Here is a 16,592-nt window from a genome sequence, read left to right on the forward strand (position 1 = left end):
AGGCTCTTCACTCTCACCTCTCACCCCTCACACACTCTCCACCCCACCCTCACACACTCTTCACTCTCACCCCCACACACTCTCCACTCTCACCCTCACACACTCTCCAACCACCCTCACACACTCTTCATCTCCGCCCCTCACACACTTTGCACCCCACTCGTCACACACACTCCATCCCCACCTCTCACACATTCTCCACCCTCACCCCTCACACATAGTGTGTTCAGAGTGAACCCCTTATAAAACATTGTTTCGACCTCAACTCGAGTATTGTGGCAAATTCTGGGCATCGCAGCGCCGAGCGTGTGAAAGCATCGGGTAGCGTGCAGAAAAAGATTTGTGAAATGGATCCATAAATGAGAATGTGTGAGCTTTCATTACAAATGAGCATTCCATCCAATAAAACTTTTACCCTGGTTCTCTGTGTCTCCACAAATGCTGTGGATATGGCGGCGTTGAACTGGGGTAAACACAGTAAAAAGTCTGACAACACCAGGTTTAAGTCTAACCGATTTATTTGATAGTAAACTCACTAGCTTTCGGAGTTAGTCCCTTCGTCAGGTGAATGGAGAGTTCTGGCCTCAGACAGAGCATATAAATCGGTTGAAATCAAACCTGGTGTTGTCAGACTTTTTACTGTCTCCACAAACGCTGCCCGAGCTGCTGAGTATTCGCAAAATTTTCTGTTTGAATACAGGTTGGGAAATAGTATTTAGCTCTGAGATTGGTAGGGCTGTAAACCTGTATCGATGAGTTCAGACTATTGCACTGCTGTGCTCTCCTGCAGCTCACGTTGCTTTCCTTTGACAGTGTACCTGGCTCTTTCCTGATACTACACGCGGTTGTTTCCTTGTTTTCCTTTCATGGGCCCCCCTGAGGCATTGAATAAATCGTCCACATTTTAACGAAACCACAATTAAATCCACTTTTGTTGAATGCCAGGGAAGACGAGAATTTTTAATGTAACCAGCTGCCGTCCTCCGGCCGCTCCGGTCCGATTGCTGCTGTGAAAAAGGTTTGTTTTCTTTTTTGTTTTCAGAAACCACACTGTCCATATCAAATCTGTGTCGATGCAAATTTGCAACCTCTTCTGATCCGCGGCGGCCAAATAAGCCTAAAGCTCGGAGATATATATGCGTATTTTTAATATACGTGCTTATTAAAAGTTTGTTAACTCAAATTATTTTTATACAGAAGGACTATATGACTATATGTAGATTTTGGGTTTGTATAATAAAACATATTGTTTTAACTCTCATAAAATCTGGTGCTGATATAATTTGTAGTCATGCATATCGAGTGTCCTATAGAGGCAGAAGTGGAAATTCAAGATTTTATGTAGCTAAGAATTACAGACAGCCACAACAAGAATTATATCGAGTTTAATGTAATTAAAGAAGGGTGAAGGGACTCCACGAATAGCCCAGTCCTCGGTGATGGGAGAGCTCAGAACATCAGTGCAAAAGACAAAGTGAAGCATTTGCAACAATCTTCAGTCAGAAGGGTCAGACTTGGCCTCGCCCTGAGATCCACAACACCACATAAGCCAGGTTTCAGCCAATATTATTCACTTCACATGTCATCATAAAATGACTGAAGGCAGCTATGGAGTATTATAGTACAGAACCATTCAAAAGATATGGATTAGAAAGAGCCCATTCAGCCCATCTTGTCTGTGCCGGCCAAACAGACAGAGGAAAAAACACTAGCCACTCATTTTAATCCAATTTCCCAGCACCTAGTCCATTGCTCTGCAGGTACAGCACTTCAGATGCAGATTGTCGAATCATATGGTCTTCGAATTTTACGCACAGGAAAAGGCCTTTTGACAATTGTGTCTGCGCCTACCATCAAGCGCCTATCCATTCTAATCCCACTTTCCAGCACTTGGTCAGTCGCCTTGCATGCTATGGCGTTCGAGTGCTCATCTAAATGCTTCTAAAATGTTTTGCGGGTTCCTTCCTCGATCACCATTTCATGTCGTGAGTTCCAGGTTCTCACAATCCCCCGGGTACAAAGGTTTTTTCCTAAAATCCCCTCTAAAGCTCCTGCCCTGACCTTAAATCTATGCCCCTGGCTATTGATCACTCTACTAAGGTGGGGCGGGAATGAAGTTTCGTCCTATCTACCGTATACACGACTGTCATAATTGTGCACACCTCGACCAGCTCCCCACCCCAAGCAGGCACCCCCCAGCCTTCTGTGCTGTAAGGGACAAAAACAGACTCTCCAACCTCTCTTCACAGCTGAAATACCCCAGCACAGGCAACAACCTGGCGAATCTCCTCTGCTTCCTTCCTAGTGTGTGTGATGATGGATAGAATTCCACGTCCCCTTTTTCCTGAGGAACAGGAGGAAGCTGTTGGTATTTCTTATGGATTCTAGATGGGATTGATGTAAACTGTAGTGAATTGGACCTTAGGTGAATAAATCGAGGGACAAATTAGTCACGATTGAATGAAAATTCGGGGGAGAAAACGGTGAATAAGAGAATGGCTAAAGAACAAAAATAGGATATTTACCCCCATATTTGCGGTGAGGATGAAGTGTATGTGAGAGGTGGGGTGGACAGAGTGTGAGGGGTGGAGAGTGCCTGAGGGGTAAGGGTGAAGAGTATGTGTGCGGTGGGCGGGGGGGGGGGGGGGAACTAGGGAGTGTCTCGGTGTTGGGGGGAGATTGTGTGAGGGGTGGGGTGGAGAGTGTGTGAGGGCTGAGGGTGAGGAGTGTGTGAGAGGTGGGAATGAATAATGTGTGAGGGGTGGGGGTGGAGAGTGTGTAAGGGGTGAGGGTGGAGAGTGTGTGAGGGGTGGGGACTAGGGAGTGTCTCGATGTGGGCGGGGGGTGTTGGTTGGTGGGGGGGGCGGGGGGGGAGTCTTCTGTTCGTAGGAAGAGGGTGTGGCTCAAATGAAGCGGCGCACTGAGCCACTTTAACTGTTAATCCGCCACTGTCCTTGGGCCAGGATCCGGTTAAAATGACTGCTGTATTTTCCTTCATAGCGGATGCTCCTGAGATCGTGATTAATTGCTTTCGGGTGCAGTCAATTTCTGGGATGAGTTGAGACTCTGTGTGAACTCAAGCCTTCCATTGTTACAAAGCGCACCGCTGCCACCTGCTGACAGAATCTCGCTAAGGGTTTAAGTCCAGTAATGGTGGAGGACACGTGACTGGTGAACTCACGAATTGAACAGGATCACTGGCAGTCTTTATACGGACATTTTGGATTGGGAAAATCAACTCCAATCTGCTACACTCCGAGAATCGCTTCTTCTGATGAATTTTCAGCTGTAATTCACACTGCGGAGTGAATTGTTTGACGCTCACCTCCGGGTACCTCCTTGGACAAGACAAAGGATGAAACGGAGAGGGAAGTTTAGTCAATGCATCGTTCACCCTGGAACGTAAATCTAAATGATCTCCTTGTATATTTTACTCGCCATTTACTGAGTTCACTGTGAACTCATGTCTTATTTCTATTTGAGAATTTTGCGAGCATAAGAATAAAAAATACTGTCAGCAACTTTAACCAACCTTGCTGAGGCCATACTGGAGGTTTGTGTACAGTCCTGAAGATCTTACCTAAAGGAATAGATAATTGCCTTTGAGACAGTGCCAGCAAAGTTCTGTAGGTGGATTTCTGGGGAGTGCTCGATGAGAAGAAATGAGTAGATTCTGTCCAAATTACACAGAGTTTAGAAAAATCAGACGTGATCTCATTGAAATATAACATTCTTAAAGGACTGCAAAGGGTTGATGCTGGGAGGATGTTTCCCCTAGTTGTGGAGAATTGAACGAGGAACCTCATCAGCAATGACAGTAATGTCCCTGCAGTGGAAATTCAGAGGCCGAGATTAATGCTCTCGGATCCTGAGTTCAAATCCTACAACAGCAGCTGGAGAATTTTAATCAATTCTTTCAATAAACCTGGAATAAAGAGCTAGTCTCTGTAATAATGACAATGAAAGAATGAGGCTGTCCTCCAAGGAAGGAAATCTGCCGTCCTTACCAGGTCAGGCCATCCTGTCCAGAGAACTGTTGTTTACTTTTCTCTCCGAAATGACCCAGAAAACCATTCGGTTATATCAAACAGCAGTGGGAAAGTCAAGCAAGATTATATCAAAAGCAATTAACTGACATTCACCGAATCTTCAGATGTGGCAAAGGCAGATTCTGCTCAGACAACGCATCAGAGACCCTCGCACTGACATTTAGGGATTTGTGCCAATATTGGGAGATCTTCCCCGCTGACTGGTCATTGGGGAATTGTGATTGGTGCTGAACACTGTGTAATTGTCAGCGATCATCTTCATTTCTGACCCTATGATGGATGGAAGGTCATTGATGAAATAACTGAAGATGGCTGAGTTTCGTCCAACAGAAATACAATCGCCCGATCGTGTCTGTGAACCTTCCCCGCTTCTTGGGCCGTTTTCAATGGTGAATTCTTTCCTGCAGCACCCAGATTCTGTCAGCAGGTGGCAGCGGTGCGCTTTGAAACAATAAAAGACTTGAGTTCACACAGCGCCTCAACCCATCCCAGAAACTTACTGCACCGCAACGAATCATTCAGCGTCGCTACAGCACCCTTCACAGTAAATTCCACAAGTATCCTCTGATAACGGCACTCATTGTAACAGCGGCAAGGTGGCAGAGTGGTTAGTACTGCTGCCTCACAGCGCCAGGAAGCCGTGTTTAATTCTGGCCTCGTGTCACTGTCTGTGTGGAGTTTGCACATTCTCCCCGTGTCTGCGTGGGTTTCAGGGGGGCTAGTTGTTTTATTATTATTCATTCGTGGAACATGGGCGTCGCTGGCTGGCCAGCATTTATTGTCCATCTCTCGTTGCCCTTGGAAAGATGGTAGTGAGCTGCCTTCTTAAATCGCTGCAATCCATGTTCTGTGAGTTGACCCACAATGCCGTTAGGTAGGGAGTGGCAGGATTTTGACTCATCAACTGTGAAAGAATGGCCATATATTTCCAAGTCAGGATGGCGAGTGGCTTGGAGGGGAACTTGCTGGTGGTGGTGTTCCTATTTATCTGCTGCCCTTGACCTTCTAGATGGAAGTGGTCATGGTTTTGGAAGGTGCTGTCTAAGGATCTTTGGTGAATTGCTGCAGTGCATCTTGTAATGGTACACACTGCTGCTACTGAGCGTCGGTGGTGGAGGGATTGAATGTTTGTAGATGTGGTGCCAATCAAGCAGGCTGCTTTGTCCTGGATGTTGTCAAGCTTCTTGAGTGTTGTTGGAGCTGCACCCATCCAGGCAAGTGGAGAGTATTCCATCTTGACATGCGCCATGTAGATAGTGGATAGGCTCTGGGGAGTTAGGAGGTGAGTTACTCGCCGCAGTATTCCAAGCTTCTGACTTGCTTTGTAGTCACTGTGTTTATGAGGTGAGTCCAGTTAAGCTTCTGTTCAAAGATGTTGACAGACGGGTATTCAGTGATGGTTACACCATCGAATGTTTGGGCCGATGGTTAGAGTATCTCTTATTGGTAATTGCCGGGCACTTGTGTGGCGTGAATGTTATTTGCCACTTTTCAGCCCAAGCCTGGATGTTATCCAGATCTTATTGCATTTGAACATGGACTGCTTCAGTACCTGAGGAGTCACGAATGGTGCTGAACATTTTGCAATCATTGGCGAACATCCCTACATCTGACCTTATGACGGAGGGAAGGTCATTGATGAAGTAGCTGAAGATTCTTGGGCCGAGGACACTACCCTGAGGGACTCCTGCAGAAATATCATGAGCTGACTTACCCTCCACAACCACAACCATCTTCCCACGGATCAGCAGCGAATTTGCCTCCTGCTACCCATTGATTGTAATTTCGCAAGGGCTCCTTGATGCCACACTCGGTCGAATGTGGCCTTGATGTCAAGTGCTGTCACTCTCATCTCACCCTCCAATTCAGTTCTTTTGTCCATGTTTGAACCAAGGTCAGGATAATGAGGTCAGGAGCTGAATGACCCTGGCAAAACCCAAACTGGGCGTCATTGAGCAGGTAATTAGGAACATAAGAACTTGGAGCAGGAGTCGGCCATCTAGCCCCTCGAGTCTGCTCCGCCATTCAATAAGATCATGGCTGATCTTTTCATGGACTCAGCTCCACATACCCGCCCGCTCACCATAACCCTTAATTCCTTTACTGTTCAAAATTTTATCTATCCTTGCCTTAAAAACATTCAATGAGGTAGCCTCAACTGCTTCACTGGGCAGGGAATTCCACAGATTCACAACTCTTTGCATGAAAAGTTCCTCCTCAACTCAGTCCTAAATCTGTTCCCCCTTATTTTGAGGCCATGCTCCCCAGTTCTAGTTTCACTCGCCAGTGGAAACAACTTCCCTGCTTCTACCTTATCTATTCCCTTCATTAGCTTATACGTTTCTATAAGATCTCCCGTCATTCTTCTGAATTCCAATGAGTATAGCCCCAGTCTACTCAGTCTCTCCTCATAAGCCAATCCTCTCAACTCCGGAATCAACCTAGTGAATCACTTCTGCACCCCCTCCAGTGCCAGTATATCCTTTCTCAACTAAGGAGACCAAAACTATACACAGTACTCCAGGTGTGGCCTCACCAGTACCTCATACAACTGCAACATAACCTCATTGTTTTTAAACTCCAGCCCTCTAGCAATGGAGGACAAAATTCGATTTGCCTTCTTAATTACCTGCTGTAGCTGCAAACCAACTCCTTGTGATTCATGCACAAGGACACCCTCTACACAGCAGAATGCTGCAATTTTTTTACCATTTGAAGAATAGTTCATTTTACAGTTATTCCTACCAAAATGGATGACCTCACACTTATCAATATTGTACTCCATCTGCCAGATCTTCGCCCACTCACTTCGACATCTAAATCTCTTTGCAGACTTTCTGCGTCCTCCGAACTCTTTGCCCTGCCATTCATCTTAGTGTCATCTGCAAATTTTGACACACTACACTTGATCTCCACTCCAAATCATCCGTGTAAACCATAAACAATTGTGGTCCCAACACTGATCCCTGAGGCACACCACTAGTGCCTTATTGCTGAGCAAGTGCTGCTTGATAGCACTGTTGATGACCCCTTCCATCACTTGACTGATGATCGAGAGTAGACTGATTGGGCAGTATTTGGCCGGGTTGGATTTGTCCTGCTTTTTGTGTATAGGACATACCTCGGCAATTCTCCACATTGTTGGGTAGGTGTCAGTGTTGTGACCATGCCGGAAGAGCTTGGCTAGGGGAGCGACAAGTTCTGGAGCACAAGTCTTCAGTACTAATGTTGGAATGTTATCAGGTCCCATTGCATTTGCAGTATCCAGTGCCTCCAACTATTTCCTGATATCACGTGGAGTGAATCGAATTGGCTGGTGACTAGCATCTGAGATGCTGGGGACCAATGGAGGAGGCCGAGGTGGATCATCCAGTCCGCACTTCTGACCGAGGATTGCTGCAGATATCGTTGGTGCGATTGCTGCCTTATCGTCGGTGCAGGCTCGATGGGCCGAATGGCCTCCTTCTGCAGCGATTCTATTCTATGATTCTATTCCTTATTAATATTGCAAAAAGAAGTGACCTATGAATTCACAATGAACAGTGCAGATATTCTCTACAGTAAGCACTGCAGCCAGTGAAGCGGGTTGCGTTGTTCTTCATGGTGCTGAATTTCATGTGTGCTGTTAGAGCTACGCTTTACCAGGTAAATGGACAGTATCACTTCACAATCCTGATTTGTGCCTTTTATAGGGGGGCAAACTTTGGCAGATGAGTTACCTACTGAAGTATTCCCAGCCTCCAAACCTGTCCAGCAGTTTATATATGATCCGCCCAACTCTGTTTCTGGTCAATGACACCACAGGTTGTTAATGGTGAGGGACTCAGTGCTGGCGATGCTGCTGAATAACAAGAGGCGTTGCTTAGATTCTCTCTTGTTGAAGATGTTCATTGCGTCATATTTAAGTTACATGAATGTTACTCACCACTGATCATCCCAATTCAGGGTGTTGTCCAGTTCTTGCCGCATGCAGACACAAACTGTTTCAGTCACTGAGGAGCTGCGATTGGAACTGAGCACTTCGCAATCATCACTTCACTAATATCGGAGAGAAGCTCAGTGAAACTCTCCGCCTGGTGTCTGGAAGCCATGGGGAGTTTCAGCGCTTTCTCATTCAAATTGCTGAGGTCACATTTCTGTGAGTGAATCCCGCCCCCGTTCTGTTCAGCTCCCTGCAGTGTGACTGTATTTACCCTGCAGTGAGTGAAAGTTATTTATCAGACATTAACAGACCCAATCCTTAATACATCATAAAATGCAGGAAGCACTCAACAAATCAGGCAGCATCAATAGAGAGAGTGTCGTGGCTCCCCAGGACGACAACTTATGTAGCCCGATTGAAACAGAGAGTCTGAGTTGTAATCTTCCAAGCAGTAGACTTTATTTTCCAGTACAAGAGAATAAACATAAGAACATAAGAACATAAGAAATAGGAGCAGGAGTAGGCCATCTAGCCCTTCGAGCCTGCCCCGCCATTCAATAAGATCATGGCTGATCTGCTGTGGCTCAGTTCCACTTTCCCGCCCTCTCCCCATAACCCTTAATCCCCTCTCTTATCAAGAACCCATCAACCCGCTTCTTAAAAATATTTAGCGAGGCAGCCTCCACCACTTCAACGGGCAGAGAATTCCAGAGATTCACCACCCTTTGAGTGAAGAAGTTCCTCCTCAACTCCGTTCTAAACCGCCTCCCCTTTATCTTGAGGCTGTGCCCCCTAGTCCTACTGTCTTTTTTGAGCGGGAAGAGTCTCTCCACCTCTATCCTATCCATCCCATTCATCATCTTATACGTCTCAATGAGATCTCCCCTCATTCTTCTAAACTCTAACGAGTACAAGCCTAGTTTATTCAGCCTCTCCTCATAGCTCAATCCCCTCAACTCCGGTATCAGCCTAGTAAACGTCCTCTGCGCTCCCTCCAGGGCCAAAATATCCTTGCGCAGGTGCGGCGCCCAAAACTGCACACAGTACTCCAGCTGCGGCCTCACCAATGCCCTATACAGCTGCAGCAAGACCTCCCTACTTTTATATTCAATCCCCCTCGCTATGAAGGCCAGCATCCCATTCGCCTTCCTGACCACCTGCTGCACCTGCAAGCTGGGTTTTTGCGACTCATGCACAAGGCCGGGAGGTCCGGAACACTCCACAGAGCCCTCGGCTTACAGTCTTTTTATGCACATTTCAGCTCCATATCTCAAGATTCTTATCTTGTCTTTACAATGCGACCTCGTTTAGCCACCATTGTTTCTGTACTGACCCCTTATTTACCTTGCTTGAGATTGGTCACCCATTGTTACGTCTCTTTTCCTCTCGAAACCATGGTAGTTACATCCTTTGCCCTTATCTTTACGACTCTGCTTGTGCAACAATAGTGGTTTAGCTGACTTAGGCCGAATGTGAAGAAAAACATGCTCACTTTATTCTTTCCTGCTTGTTACGATCATATATTAAGCTGGACAGCTGAATAGTACCCATTGTCTCCCCAAGTGACTGCTGTTTGCATTTGCTAATAAGTAACTGCTATACTACTTCTCTGGGTCTCCTGCTCTGATCACATTTGTTACACTTGATTATATTAGGTTACAAATCAGCTATACTTGATTACCCATCCCAATTCTACTTACCCATCCTAATTCTACTTCAAGGAAGACACTCTAATACTATCCGTGATTCCATATTTCATACCCAGTTTAGGTACAATTGTTCAGTACAAATTCTCTAAGTACTAACATGCTTACATATTGAGTACAAATTTCCTTACATATCCCCCCTTTGAGACTATCCCCTAGTCTCATCCCAATTACCAAGGCCAGCTCAGATAGTCCCCCTTGTTTGACCCTGTTCACATGCACATATTTAATCACACTTGTAGGCAACGTGGGGGAGCCAAGTACTTTGGTCAGGGATCAATGTCCCCATTCTAGTCTTATCATGGCTTGTCTAGCAAAAGTCCTGATTTTTAGGTTGCTCCCCCAGATTGCCTGCCCCTAACAGTCATCAGCCAAAAACCTTCCCACCCTTGTCTAGGGAAGGGAAAAAGACTGATTCCTGTGTACAGACTAAGTCTCTTGGTCTCCGTAGGCATCGGTGAGGTTGTAGAACAATCCTCCACTAGTGCAGCTATTTCGCAAACTGACAGGTTTCAATTTCGACCAGGGTCATTGTGAATTCATCCAGCGGGGGCAGTTCAATGTTTCCCCATTCCTTAGTTGTCCCTCCCAAACGTGGGTTGCTTGTCACTTGTGTCACCATTTGTCGCACTGCCAATCTGGCAAGGAGGGATCTCAAGACAGGTAAAAAACAGCAAAATATTAATCCCAGGATGGTTATTGTCATGGCTGCCACAACTCCAGCTTTAGCAAACCAGGCCCCCCATCTTCCTAACATATTGTCCAGCCAATTCCATATCCCATGCCCGAACCCAGCGTTCTCCTTCACTTCTTTCCTAAGATTCTTCAGCTTAGTCATGGCCTGTGTAAATGACCCCTCTGGGTCAGTGTTATTAGGGATAAATGTGCAACACTGGTCCCCAAACATAACACACACCCCTCCTTTCCTGGTACTCCAAGTAAATACACTCCCGTCAAATCAATTCCTTGTTCTGTACATTCTAATTTTAGTCCTAAACCTAGGATTGCATCTCTTCCTAATAAATTTAATGGCATTCTATCACACACTAATATAGGTACATGAGTAGTTTTGCTTCCAATGGTGACAGGTACCGGCGTTGTCATCTGAGTTAACGTTACTTTCCCCGAGAACCCCACAGTTTTCACAAACGGGTTTGATAATGGTAGGTGATTCGCATATTTTGTTTGTATGCACGTACACGTGGCGCCGGTGTCTATCATCATGGGGACTTCAACCCCTCCTACTCTAACCCCAATTATGGGTTCCTGATCTGCTGTATCTGTTATTTGTACGTACTGTCCTACCACTTCAGGGTTCTCTGGGCCCCCCTATAGGGAGCTCTGAAAATTCACAGGTCCCTGCAGCACGGGAGTGTTATTCAACGGCATTTGCGCCATTTGCTGGCCTATCTGCTGCTGGTTTTCTCCCTGCCTGTGAGAGTTCTGTGGGCAATTTCTTTTTATATGTCCTGCTTCCCCGCACCCCCAGCATACGCCTGGAGGGCCAGGCGGCGGTCCCTGCCTTAGAAGCTGCTGATTTCCCTGTCCCTGTCCTCTCTGATTCTGATAGGGTGGCCTACCACCTCCTTGTCCTTTCTCATTTCTATTCCAATCAGTCTGATTTTGTGGGGTATAAGGGTTCTGATAACTCAGGCCATAGCCTCCTGGGTTCATGGACAGCGGGAAGGCAGAAATGTTGTAGGTTATGATGGGCTGGCCTCCATCTCCGTTCCTCCCTAGCATCGGTGCAGGTATTTCCTCTGTCTTTTGGTTCACCACCATCGGTGCTATTTTCTTGGGTGTGGGGTCTTCTTTCACTTTCAGCTTTTCCTTACTTTTAATTTCTTCCAGCTGGGCTTGCAGGAGTTTGCGTTGTATCTCCTTCAACTGTTTGTCTGCATTTTTTTCCTCCCTGCGGTGTCTCTCCACTGCATGGGCAACATAATCCACAAACTCTCGGTAGTTTTTCGAATCCAGGCCCACCACTTCTTCCAGTCTTGCCTTAGCTGAAGTCGGCAGGCCTTCTAGGATTGCGGCTCGGAACAGGGAGTTGGTTAGTGGATCTGTTAGAATGTCCCTCTCCGTGTCCCTTCTCCACCTTCTTAATTGGTTTTCTATGTACACGGCCGCATTCTCTTCCTCACCCAACGGTTCCCCTCTCAGAGTTTTTATATCCATCCGATTGGGGTACATATCCCGTAGTGCTTGCCAAATGTCGTGGCGGTATGGGTCCATTAGTGTTCCATCCACATCCGGGTCATATGCTGCGGTTGGGATGGCTGCACGTCTCATTACTTCAGCCATTTGGTCCATTCCTAGCACTTTTGTCAGGAGAGCTTTGATGTCACGCAGCGCCATCCTTTTTTCCATCATTCCAGCCTCCAGCTGTCCAATCCACCTCCCGGCTCCGTCCAAAATATTGGGTAATTCGTTAATTAAATTAGGCAAGCCCTGACCTGACCAAGGGATATATTGCAGTCTGCCACCCTTCAGAACCACTGGGAACACCCCTTTCTCCCTTCGTTCCTCTGCTGGATATTTTACCGGCTGCTGTCTTTTTCGCGTTGATTTTCTTCGTCCCCCTAACACTGACTGTCTCTCCTCCTCTTCACTACTTTCTTCTGTCCCTCCTTCCATCCCTTCCTCTATTCTTTCTCTCTCTGGGTGCTTCCATGTCCATGCTCTCCCAAACTTTCGTCTGTCACCCCCTCTTTGTACTTCCCAGCATTTTTCCTCTGTTTCTTTCTTTCTCTTTTTCCTCTTTCCTCACTCCGACTCTCTTTCCTTCTATCTTTTCTTGTGATATCTCACTTTCACATTCGTGGAGATCCTCTCCCATTTTCTGCTTGCATTCTTTTCTGGCCCCAGTCCCTTCTCTTTCGTGCCTCTTGTCTCCTTCTCCTTCTATTACCTTTTTTGCCCATTCAAAAAGATCTACCGCGTTTACTTCTGCCTCTAACTGCCTCCTCCTTTGAATTAACCCATCCAGGTTTTCTTCCATCCTCTTCGTCTCTTCCTCAATACCTTGTCTCTTTTCTTCCTCCTTGTGTGCCCACTGTTCCTTTGTCATTTGCTTCACGTCAAACTCTCCCTCAAAATTCATTGTGTCTGATATAACTGGGTACAGTCCTACGGGATTTGACCCTTCCAGGTATGGGGGTGGGGCTACGTTTGGGTCCTCCAGTTCCTTTTTTCCTGAGTCTGGACTGGCATTAGCATCCTACCCCCCCCCCCCCCATGCTCTTCTTCTCTCTCTCCCCTCTTCTTCGAATAACGCTAATATCTCTAACTCTTTTTCTCGCTTCTCCCTTCTTTTGCTCGATCTATCCTTGATTTTATCGTTCTTTATCATTCCCTTCTGATCCTCACACCTCTCTATGCACCATGTGCCTTCCTCCGGCCACTGTGTATTTGTCTTACTTGTCCTTTTAGCCCACTTCTTAGAGATGTGCACTATATCTCCTCTAAGGGCTGGGAACTTATCCCCTAACATCTCCACTGGTGTTTTAGCTTTGCTTGCCATTATCTGTCTTCTCGGATTGCTCCTGTAATTCTTATCGTTTAATTTGTCAGAGTTTGGTATCACAGTGACTACCACCCGATGTATTGCCTTTCCGTGGTCAGTCCCCTGTTCACTTTTCCCCTGTGATTCCCCTGCCAGTATTTGTAACTCTAACCGGGGTTCCGATATCCACTTCCCCGTAGCCCCCTGTCCTGGCACTATCTTTCTTTCCCGGGCTAGAGGATAGTAGGTTTTCACCTGCTCATTTATATGTATAAATACCCTATACCGATCAGATCCCTTTACTAGTTTTTCTAAGGTTTCCAATTTTATTTTGTCTATCCAATTCCTACCTGCTATTCCTTCCCAATTTACATATGGCCACTCATTTTTTACCTCATCCAAATTAGTTATATGTGTAATCTTTTTCCAATCCAGTGTCGCTTCCGTTTTTGTTTTTTCCCTTTCAGTTCCCTGACTGGCCTTCCCTTTTAACTGAATGTACCGACTTCGCCACTAGGTGGTTTTGTCAGCGTAGTTTCTCCAAGTTGTTAGTTATCACCCTAATTGTGTTCCGAGTCTCCCTTTTATCTCTATTCTCCACGCTGCTGTCTCAAATCTATCTGTCTTTCCACTCCCTTTTACTCCAATCGCTCGCCTTCTCCCCTTAGTTTTAACTACCGTATTAGGTAAGAGAGCAATCTCTCACAGATCTCTCTCCCTCTCGGTTGACGTCTTTTCCCCGAGGTCCTGGGTAGGTTCGGACTGGCAGGCCTTCCTACACTTACTCTCCTTGGGCAAGTCGTAACCTGGAATCCCGCTCCAAACCGCTTGACTAACCTAATTGCATCAATTAGCGTTCGGTTCTTTTTGCGTCGCGCTTTTTACCCACTCACAGACAACACAGTATTCGCAGCGCGCTTTGCATGCAAAACTCTGCCCTTCAGATCAGACTCAGTCTCTCAAAATGTTTTGCCCAATTTAGTTTTACCTATGCAGGATGTTCTTTGGGTTGGGGAGATCCAGGACCAGCAGAGAGCCGGGTGCGCCGGGCCTCGAGATCCCTTTTTCCGACAACAAGGATTTACATGCAATATAAGTCTGCTCACCTTGCTGTCAGAATGCCGGCTTTGGGATGTCCAGCCCCAGTCGGACCACCGTCTCTGCTACTCCTTCCAGATGCTATTTTCCGGGCGGTCTCCCACAACACCCTGCTCGCAGCGCCAATTTTGTCGTGGTTCCCCAGGACGACAACTTATGTAGCCCGATTGAAACAGAGAGTCTGAGTTGTAATCTTCCAAGCAGTAGACTTTATTTTCCAGTACAAGAGAATAAAGCCGGGAGGTCCGGAACACTCCACAGAGCCCTCGGCTTACAGTCTTTTTATGCACATTTCAGCTCCATATCTCAAGATTCTTATCTTGTCTTTACAATGCGACCTCGTTTAGCCACCATTGTTTCTGTACTGACCCCTTATTTACCTTGCTTGAGATTGGTCACCCATTGTTACGTCTCTTTTCCTCTCGAAACCATGGTAGTTACATCCTTTGCCCTTATCTTTACGACTCTGCTTGTACAACAATAGTGGTTTAGCTGACTTAGGCCGAATGTGAAGAAAAACATGCTCACTTTATTCTTTCCTGCTTGTTACGATCATATATTAAGCTGGACAGCTGAATAGTACCCATTGTCTCCCCAAGTGACTGCTGTTTGCATTTGCTAATAAGTAACTGCTATACTACTTCTCTGGGTCTCCTGCTCTGATCACATTTGTTACACTTGATTATATTAGGTTACAAATCAGCTATACTTGATTACCCATCCCAATTCTACTTACCCATCCTAATTCTACTTCAAGGAAGACACTCTAATACTATCCGTGATTCCATATTTCATACCCAGTTTAGGTACAATTGTTCAGTACAAATTCTCTAAGTACTAACATGCTTACATATTGAGTACAAATTTCCTTACAAGAGCCACAGAATTCACTTTTCAAATCGATCGCCTTTCATCGGAACTGGAAAATTTTACAGAGTAAATAATTTTTCAGCAAGGACAGTGTGGGGGAAAAGGGCGGAGAATAACAACAGGGAAAGTTCTATGAAATGGTGCAGGACAGGAGAGGTTAAATGTCTAAAGGTGTAACGGGACAAAGTATAAGAGAATGGGGAACGGGACTGGTGAAGAAGCATAAGGTGGTTCCAGAGCAGTGTTAATGGTTACAGCAGAATGGTAACGGTGGTTAGAATCTGAAGTTCCTGAATTCAATGCTGAGGCTGAAAGGCTGGAAAGGGCAGAATGGGAATATTCCTAATTCCTGTCAGGAACAACTAACACTGCATTACCAGAGCTGTCCATAAGCGGCTGTTGGAGAGAGAAATGTGTCGATGTCCTTTTAGAAACGAATACAGTTGTTAACAGTGAACTCAGTAAGTTAAGATTAATAATTATTTAAGAATACACTTTAGATGGAACATATCGGGATCATAGTAGATTTTATGCTGTTCAGTGACTCTATGATCCCCTGTGAAGTCTAACGAGGTCCATGGAGAGAGTTCAGTGTCCAACATTTCTTCCGGCAGAATGAATCCTATTGCGATTTTCACCAGCTGAACCGACAAAGCAGGAGTGCAGTAGATTGGAGTTGACTTGTACAAGTCAGAGTCTAGATGCCAAGGCTGACAGCGACCCTGTTCAGATCCTGATTTCCCCAATCACTTGTTCTCCACTATTACCGTTGTTAAATCCTCGTGTTAGCACAACAATTTATATTTAAATATTTTTATTGCGGATTTCAAAGCCAACTAATTGCAGCAGCATAGATTGAATTATTGCAGAATTTCAGTGTGTAAATCCATCTCGTCGAATGGTGAGCTCATTTTTTTCAGACAAAAAACAAACTCCATATACAACCTGTGCGGTATAAAATCATCTTGTAATCCAAGCCTCCCTATCATTGTACCAACTCTCTCTCCCTCAACCATTCCATGTGACGGCGAGTTCCACATTCTCCCCACTCTCTGTGTGAAGAAACTCCGCCGGATATTGGAGGAGAGATTCCACTTCAAATGTTCCCTCATCAGTTTAGAGCAAATTACTGCGGATGTTGGAATCTGACGAAGAGACATCCAGACTCGAAACGTCAGCTCTGTTCCCTCTCCACAGATGCTGTCAGACCTGCTGAGATTTTCCAGCATTTTCTGTATTTACTCCGTCATCAGTTGATGTTTCTCTGGGTCAGGGTCCCCGGGAGGGATTCATAAGCATTTATAAAACCGCAAGTTATTCTTTCTAGAAAATGAACCAAACTTCACAGATCGAACCCTCTAAATATCTTCCCTGTAGCTTTTGTGTAACTTTCTCTTTGATATTTATAGTATTTGATGTTTTCATGTGAGCAGCTGCAGTCA

Source organism: Carcharhinus amblyrhynchos, unplaced genomic scaffold (assembly GCF_965287045.1).
Source record: "Carcharhinus amblyrhynchos unplaced genomic scaffold, sCarAmb.v2.hapA scaffold_73, whole genome shotgun sequence".
NCBI classification, from domain to species: domain Eukaryota; kingdom Metazoa; phylum Chordata; class Chondrichthyes; order Carcharhiniformes; family Carcharhinidae; genus Carcharhinus; species Carcharhinus amblyrhynchos.